Genomic DNA, 9,116 nt, shown 5'->3' with positions numbered 1-9,116 from the left:
CAGTCTACATCTGACTCTGCCAGGCATTTCCTTTAGTGTTTTAACCTACCTGTTTGCCCATTGTTCAGTCACTTTTAATTAAGGTACATTACCTCGACACCTCAGATACCCCACACAGAAATGAATGTGCATACATGGATTGCATATGTACAGTAAATGTGACATGTCCAGGCAGATATGGGCCAATCTGACCGAGATAAGAAGGGACAACACATGTGAAGCTTTGCAGAAGCACTGGCATCTCGTGTGGGTGCTGTACAGTCAACCAGGGCACGTCTGATGCTTTCCCCACAGTGAGCACAGAACCTCTGGAAGAGCCTTATGCCATGCTCCTACACTAGCAGCAGGACTGCAGTGAACACATGTTATTTCCCACTTGCTGGCATCTTCTGCTGATCTGGACGTACGAAAGTCATGGACAAATATTCAGGAACATCAAATGCCATCCATACAATGTTTTGTAGTGGAAAGGGAGGACATGGCTGGGGCAACCCAGATTATGGGAATAATCTTAACCTTAGAATGCATCAGATGGAACAACAGCATCTTACACCAGGAGGAAGAACCCAGGTGTGGCAGTTTGAGCCACATTAGAAATCTAAAATCCAATTTTTAGGCTTCCCCCACCCCTTCTCAACAATTTATCCTAACACCAGAGAGAAACTTTCAGGCCAGAGGCTTCTGTAGGGGAAGGGGGAAGTATATACATTTATTTACACAAATAAATCATGGCTAGGCTTCGCGAACGAAGATTTGGGAAGGCTCTATCCACATTTGCTACAGGCACGCTGGTGGCTTATGAGGCCAATACATGACAGACATATCCGATTGCAAAAGGCACAGCAGAAAGACTCCTTAGATGGTGTATTCTGCAATACACGGTTCTTTCTGCGTTGCCTTTTTTCCTCGAGAGTGATCCTGCGTGTGTTCTCGAAGGAGACAGCTGCGTTATAGATGACGTGTCTCCAGGCCTCCCGATTTGAGGCCAGAGTAGACTGTTGTCGACACAAATAAATACTATACAAACTAAAGGCAACTATATATATATATATTATATTACTATCAGTCAGTTCTTTCAAGTCCCTCCTTTAACTTTAGTCCAGGAGCAGCCTTTAAGGCTGATATGTAACACAGTCTTTTGCTGTGGGAGTGTTCTGGGCTCCTGAACAGTGCCTCCTCAGCAAGTTCCAGCAGTTGTTTGTTGTAGTTTCTCCTCCTCATGAAGTCCGAGAAGATAGCTTTGAGTCCTTGCTCTCCTGCTGCTGGTGATCTCTCCCTCTCGGTGTCTCACCTCGGTTCGTAAGCTGCTGCAGTGGAGCTTATCAAGCGTCCACATCCTGGAATCTTCCTTCCTCCACATCAGTTCTCAGCTGCCCCCAGTCAGCTTCGGCAGGCAACCCCCGAGCTCTTGGCTCGTCTCCAGTTTCACCTGGGACTCTTCTCCCGAGCGCCAGGCCTACCTCCACGGCCCAGTCTCCTGGCTCAGCTCCAACTCTGATCCCCTCCTCCACTCACAGTGGAGGGAAAGAAAAAGCCCCCCTCTACAGCTTCACTGCAGAAAAGGAGAGGGAAGAAGGCTTGGCTGCAAAGCCTGCCTCTCTCCTCTTGCCTCAGGTGCTGTAAATTCTTCTTCCACAGCACACACTCCAAATGCTGACTCTAATTCTAGCCAAAGGTTGAGCTGGGGGGTCACAGGGCTCCCCTCTCCACCCGGAGGGGAAGAGAGGGAGCCCAGCCGCCCCTTGGCCTTGTCCACCTACACGCAGCAGACACCAACAGCAAAACAACCAAGACTGCAATGCCAACCGTTTCCGGTGCTGTGATATGTGATTTTGAGCAGAAGCGAACGACATGGACAGTGATTGTCTCTCCAGGGAACACTGTCCCGGCACCCAATCACCTCTGAGCCCCCCCAGCCTCTCAGGGGGGCCAATTTCAAACTATGACACCAGGACAGGTAGAAGCATGTAGCCTGGAAATCAGATGCATGCTGTCAACAGAAATTGTTTAAAGCTATGAAAACAGCTTTTGAATTTTTCTGCACATTTTAGACAAAAAATGTATAGGTTGTTTTTTTTTTTCTTTCCTAGTTATGAATTCATATATTAAAATTCTCCTCACGAATTCTAAAATATTGGCATGTCAAACTTTAAAAGAGGTGTTCCCCATGCCATGGAGCTTTTTCATTTTTTTAATTGAAAGAAAAATAAACTTTCCCAAATACATCTCTATATAATATCCTTGATAAAGAGTAAATGAGAGAAAGTATCTGCTACATTCTTTTGAATCCAGGACAAAAGTTTCTCCAGTTATACTTGCTTATTTTCTTATCTTTCAGAATAAAAGAAATTTTTTCTTCCACCCACTATCAGCACACAAAATAATATTTATACTTTAAAGTGTGATCACAGGAAATGTTACTCAAGGATAAACACTGTTTTATGGGTGAGAGAAATTCGAATGTTTTGTTTCTATCAAAGATACCAGAACAGCCATCTGTATATAGGTTATGCTATCTGTAAGTTAGTGTCACTGTTTTACTGTTCTGGTGCCTGTGCTCTTATTTTTTTCCTGGTAAGGTTTCCATAATATTCTTTTGTTTTCCAAACCAGTGAGAAAATCTTCCAGTTTCTTTTGTACTGAGCACTTAAAATATTGAAAAAAATCATTAAAAGAAATAATAAAAATATGGATGACACTGAAGGAAAAGTGTTATTGCCTGATTCAAGAAATTTACTCTCATTCCTGATACCATTTTCATACTCTCACAGAATATTTGAGGTTCAGAGAGACCAAAGCCACCAAATCCAGAAGGACATCAAGTAGAAATGTAAGTCTGTTTCTGGTCTGGCCGAATATTTATTGATAAATTCTCTTCTGCAAGGCAAGTTGTCTCCTGCCTTATTCACTGCCCCATAATCTTCCTTAGAAGGCAAATAAGTAACAGCGGGCCTTCTGTTGGAGAAATTTTTTTTGTTTATTGGTAAACCAGAGAAGCAGCTCAACACCTGTTTGTGCTTCTTCTTTTCCCTTTCTCTACTTACTTACAGTGGACATTAAATTAGAAAAAGTAAATTGCATTTTAAATTACAGACCGACTTAAAGTCACTCATGGAAGTTTCTTAAAATATTAGGAAAATTATAATTATGCTTACATTTTCACTATCATCTCCATTTAAACTCAGGCATTATCAGTAAGTAGAAAGTAATTACTTGAAACCAGGTACACTATTCTAGGGGAGATCACAGGGAGGTGGAAACATGGTAGAATTCCCTTTTCTGTATTCTAGACAAAAGTCAGAAAAAGCAAGAAGCTACAAATCATTTCCACCCCAGTGTGTCAGAGCCCACACTCATTACCTCCCTGACAACATCCCAGGACTTGGAGTTAAAGGGATGGAAATAAGGTGAGATTCTTCAAGGCAACACCCTTGCCTCTCAGACCATGTTTAAAGTCCCTACTGTTTTCTGAGGGGCTCCAGTAAGTTATTATCATGTCTTTTGCCGTGTTTGTGTGTTTATCGTTCCTCTGGTTTTGCAGATGAGGAACTTCAGAATGGAGAAAAGGAATAAAGTGACCAAAGCAATTTAGGAATTGGTCCCAGACTCCAAAACCAAATCCAAATGAGCCCACGAGGCAATAAATCACAGATGAGTTTGGCATGAGAAAACTCTTGCTTTTTAAATGCTAGGAATGCACTTGCCATGGTCCGAGAAAAAGACGAGTCTTGATTAATCTCTAATCAAAGCCATAGTATGTAGAACGTGCCAGAATAAGAACACCGGGCACAAAAAAATGTTTGGAAAACGTCAAATTTCCCAGGACTTTATCTAATGGCTCTGAGGATTTTTTGTCATTGCTAAACTTTCTACTGTTTTTTTTTTTTTACTCACCTTTTCTTGCTAGCACATTCAATCAGATCTAATTTGTTTATTTTATTTGTATAAATAAAAGACTATGGAGTTCAAGACAGCACAGCTCACAGATTGAAACCAGAAGATAATTTGATCATTCTCATGTTTTTCCCAGTGTGCTGGGTGGTTCTTTCTTTATTCCCTTCCATCCCCCTCCTCTCCTTCCTTCACTGCTGATGTTAATCAGAGAGAAAGGAAGTGACTGTTTTCCATTGAGAGTGTTGATATTTGGTGAAAAAATAAGGGATGGGAGAGAGAAAGGTGCACAGAAAACAAAACAAAACAAAAAGTTTACTCATTAATTCCTTTTTATCTTTGCCAAATGTTGCTCTAGTGTGGGAATGGATGGAGCTGGCAGTCACTTTCACTAAGCCGGAAATACCATCTTTAATAAATTCAGTTAAAGGACTGGATGGACACATAAATCTCTTTGTGTGTGTTTGACAGAAGTAATGTAATGTCAGAGGAGAATTTAGCAGGGATCTGAGGTCAGACTGTTTACTGACTTTTTCCTTCTGCCTTTCTGACACTCAATACAAAGCTGAAATATTTATACTTAAATAAGTATTGCTAATGCAGGATATTGAGGTCATCAGCATGAGAACAGAGTGACAATAGTCTGTGTAAAAAACTATACAAGCTTCTTCAAAATGCTATATTTAATTGCACTGGGACTCCCTTCGCCTTCATTCTGCCTCCCAAAGCCAACATTTTATTTGGCTATGCATAATCCACCCTTCCACTGCCTAGCAGCTCCAAGGCTCAAATTCTGCTTAAACTGCTCTCAGGAAATTTTCATTATTACTACTTTCTAGGGCTTTGGTTGTTTACTGGGAACTTTGATCAATATTTTAGATTAACTAAATAATTGACTTCTGGTTCTAGTAAGTGTATTAAACCCTTTCTTTGTGTAGCACAATCATATTTTGCTGCATCTTCACAGACCGTGTACTCTGCAGCTGCTGAGGGAGCCAAATGACTCTCCATTCTGATATCATTTGTGCTGCTGAATCTCTACCAAAGGTGCCTGTGCCATTCATATCATTGTTCCTCGTTAGCATACAGCCTAAGGTTGTCTTCCCTGGTCTTCCCTGGTAAGAGTCTATACACGTGAGTTCATCTGCAACCTCTAGATCCTAAGAGTAGTTTCCCAATGCTTATACCTCTTTTCAGTTGTAGTACATTAGCCTTGCTCTGCTAAGACCCTTATACATGTTTTCTGTCTCCTCTGCAAGACTGTTGTGGATCCTTTCCTCAAAGGCTCCTGAGAGCTCCTCAAAGCCTAGCCCCACTAATTTCCCTCCTCATAAATGCAGAGATGTGTGACTAGATCGTAACTACTGGTCTTCTCCTGTATATCCCCAATATCTGACTAAAAGTCACCTTCCTGTTTTAAAAAAAATCCTATGAACTTGAGGCACCCTGAAGTATCTCAATTTTCTTTCTTTAATATTTAAATAATGATGTCAACAAACTGCTTGAACTGATAAACAGATTGCCTTTGTAGATTTTATTTGGAATCACTCCCTCTCAGCAGTTCCCATTCCAAACTTAGTCTTCATCTAGAGAAAAAGTCCCTCCCCCCTTTTGTCATGTTTTTCCTGAATTTGTACTTTCTTTTGAATATTTTTCTTTTTACTCAAATAATTTGGGATAGACTTTTAAATTCATTTATTTATTCAATATGGAAGGATGAAAACAAACATAAGTGCATATACAGTTTGAAGAATATTTTTGATGAAAAAATGCAGTCTGCAAGTATTCCATCTGCTTACTCTTAAGTGATTGCTTAGTTTATTGGTGCAAGTTACAAATGGCTTTAAGTAATGAGTAATTTTATATCTCTTAGGTGATGTTCCAAAACTCTGCCACAAAAGAATGATTACACCATAAAGAGTCTCTAAATATTATTTTTTAGTGAGTTAAAATCTCACTATGATATTCACTTAGTACTGTATTTATGTAATGGGTTTTCCAAAAGTGGATACTCAGTAACAGTGACAACAGAAAACCCAAAAAGCTATGACAATGAATAATTCAGCTATTATGAAGCAATACTTTTACATTACTAAAAGTAATGAATGTGTTGCTTCCCTTCAGGAATGATTTGGTAGATATGCCTTCATCCTACCTTTTTTTTTTCCTATCAAGACAATATGACCAAGACAGTATAAACTAATTGGTAAGAACCAATTAGCGTTTTTAGTAAAAAATAGATCACAGAAAAAACTCATCCTTATTTTGAATGTTGTGACTGGGGAGAAGGTTGAAGAGATGGGAAACTAAATTAGTTCTGCTTGTAAATTATAGTCCTAGGCCTTTTCCAGCAGTGACTTCTTGGTTTTGCAGCAAATACCTCTGATATTTTCCAATTCAGAGTGCTCCCTTGCTGTGAGCCGCCTTGCTATGAGGCCACCTGGGATCAAAGCTACTTTCCCCCTCCTGTGGTCTCAACTAACTCCATTAACTCTAATTACAAACACTTCTGTTATACCAACCAGATTTTACGGCTTCCAGTGAGTGAGCTACACAGAGAAGGAGAAAGTCCACATGGTACTACTCAGTTCCTTCTTCAGCATTATTGCTTGCCATACATTAACCTCATCCATGGTAAGCTCGAAGCTAGAATCACTTTGTCTTTACCTTGTGTAATCAAAAGGAGGTTTAAATTGTTTCTCGAAGTACATCATTCCAGAAATTAATGAACTGGGCCAAAGAAAAGGCTGTACAGGATTTAATTTGTCATATGTACTGAGAGTCCCAGAAACAGCTATAGTGTATAATGATACCACTAACAACTTTTTCTTAATGCACAGCGCCATAAAACAAAAGTGTGTCATTCTATATATACAACACACAGAGATACACGCATCACTTGCTCTCAGCTTGTTTCCTGATGTCAACATTTTTCAAACTGTTCCTTAAATGTAAGTGGAAGATGGAAACCACCAGTTTATTTTAACAAGGATTGCATATTATATGACAGGGGGCTTACAGATTCTACCTGAAAGGGGCTAAATAATACAGTTCTGGACTTCCACATTAATGGTCACAAGTGAAAATTCCATTCTATAGACTGTGACAAGGAAAGCCTAACACTTTTCAGAGATGCAGAACCAAACACACTCTAAAGCCTGAAAGAGCTTCCTCAGTCCCTGCTACTCCAAGAGATAAAATAAATTTGTTGATAATTAAATAGCATTGATGAACTGCCTGTCCACAGCTACCTATGGAAACACTCCAGCAAGTACTACAGTCCTTTTTCACCTTCAAGAAGCCCATTCATGCTCAGCTCTGCCCTCGGTATGTGCTGTTTATCTGCATTTGCCTAAAAGTCCATGGAAGCAGCCAGTGTCTTTTCCTTTAGCTCTGTGCCCAAGAAATCCCTGGGATACTTTTGACGACTTTACTGGTCTGCAGAGCCAACTGGAGAGTCCTTCCACAGCTGAGCACAGATCAAACTGTCCTCCTCCCATGGAGAAGTTTCAGCTTCATCTCTGTGACAGCCAATCATGCTCAAAATCTCGTTTATTCCCTGGTACCTTATAAATCGACTTGCTTCTACAGCTGAGGGCTTTACTTCACTGAGGATGAGTGAAGATGTCAGTGGAGGAGAGCAGAAAAGATCAGCTGAAAATGAACTGAGAAACTGTGCAACAGGAAAATCAAAGTGGAAATCCCATAACGTCAGCCACCTAAAAGCTGTACATCTAATTTAAATTATCTAGGCTCCATCCACAATCAGTACAAAAATGTAGGCACTTCTGGAATGGATCATCTCAACCACCTTAGACATCTACTTCAGACTAAGATAAACTGTGTTTTGTAAATGTCTCTAACTTCAATTTTTTTATTTTGAAACATAGGTGGTTATAGAAAGAACCACATTGTAATTTCTTGAAATTACTCATTCTTCATTTCAAAAATATTAAAATTTGAATTCTTCATTTTTGGAAAGGCACTTTTTTCACAATTTCCACATAACAGAACTCCTGGTTTTCCATAATTTTATTGCTCAGAATTAGTGAGTTTTTTCCTCCTCTGACTACAGAACTCATTTGCCTCAAAACAAATGTTGACACTTACAACAGTCATTTATTCCAAAGTTTCAAGATGGAAAAATTTTGCCTAGTGTGCTAATATGTATCTTGCCACATCATGGTTGACAAGAAAAGAAATCATCATTACTGCCATTTCTCTAAAAATTAGAAGAAAGGTTTTCAGTCAAAAGCAGCTGAAACTGCTACCACATCTGGAGATAGATTTCAGTAGTTATTTGTAAAAATAGATGCCCAAAATCCATATTAATCACAACAGACTTTTAACTAACCAAAGCTATAGTAAAGCACTTACAGACTTCAAGATGAGATCCAGCATTACTGGTTGTCTGAAACTGGTCACCTATTTGCTAACTAAGTAACCAACAGAGAATATTTTATTGACTAAGTGTCTCAGGAACAATAAAATCCTTTCAGGAAAGAAAAAAGATGCAAACCAACTTTTTAAAATTTCATCTTCAATCTATTTCTAAATCTAAATATGTGAAATGTTTAATCTTACTGTTGTTCTTACTCTGACAAATTCTGGCTGCAGAAGTTTGGGGTTTATGTGAGAAAAGACAGTGTTAGACTTACATCTAGATCATAGCCTGGCTTCCAGCCATACAGGAAAATTGAGGGTTATAAACTGTCCCCTTAGTCCCTCGGCATCTCAAGCTTAAGCTCAAGAGAAATAATTTCCAAAGAGTAACTACTTCCCATCTGTGTGTTTGCCAGGACTGAGACTGATGGGATAAGTAATCCCCCTCTCCCTCCCAGTTCCTCCAGAACAGATCAACCAACGTGTGTGTGTGCTGACTCAGCAACAGAAGACAATGTTTGAAACACACCTGGTGTCAGATATTTCCCCATTAAAAGTAAAGAGGTCATTCATTAAGAGAACACCAATCTATCTCTGGGATTGTTGTCAGGAAAGTATGACTGAGTGCATTCACCTTAATTAGCCTTAGGAGTTTATTGCAGTTGCTATCTGTCTTCAGATGTTCAAGACTTTTACCCGTTCCCATACAGAGGATTTACCCTGAAGTCTACTTTCAGCCTTTAATACTGCCATCTATACCAGGAAGCTAGTCTGTGAAGGACATAGTTCCCTGTAGGAACAGGGCAGTCAAGTCGAATTTGACCAAAGGTTCCTTCATCCTG

The 9,116-nt window shown here is 39.6% G+C and overlaps 1 long non-coding RNA gene across 1 annotated transcript; it reads left to right on the top strand.

Annotated features, from left to right (window-relative positions):
* The first annotated feature begins 1,952 nt into the window (after positions 1 to 1,952).
* LOC135410595 (uncharacterized) lies at positions 1,953 to 3,416 on the top strand. Its single transcript, XR_010428765.1, has 3 exons — positions 1,953 to 2,066; positions 2,772 to 2,830; positions 3,291 to 3,416. It is a non-coding gene; the product is annotated as an uncharacterized LOC135410595 (long non-coding RNA).
* Positions 3,417 to 9,116: the final 5,700 nt, after the last annotated feature.

This window comes from Pseudopipra pipra, chromosome 3 (assembly GCF_036250125.1).
Source record: "Pseudopipra pipra isolate bDixPip1 chromosome 3, bDixPip1.hap1, whole genome shotgun sequence".
Lineage (NCBI taxonomy): Eukaryota > Metazoa > Chordata > Aves > Passeriformes > Pipridae > Pseudopipra > Pseudopipra pipra.
The sequence above is the reverse complement of the archived record's forward strand: the minus strand, read 5'-3'. Positions and strand labels throughout refer to the sequence as shown.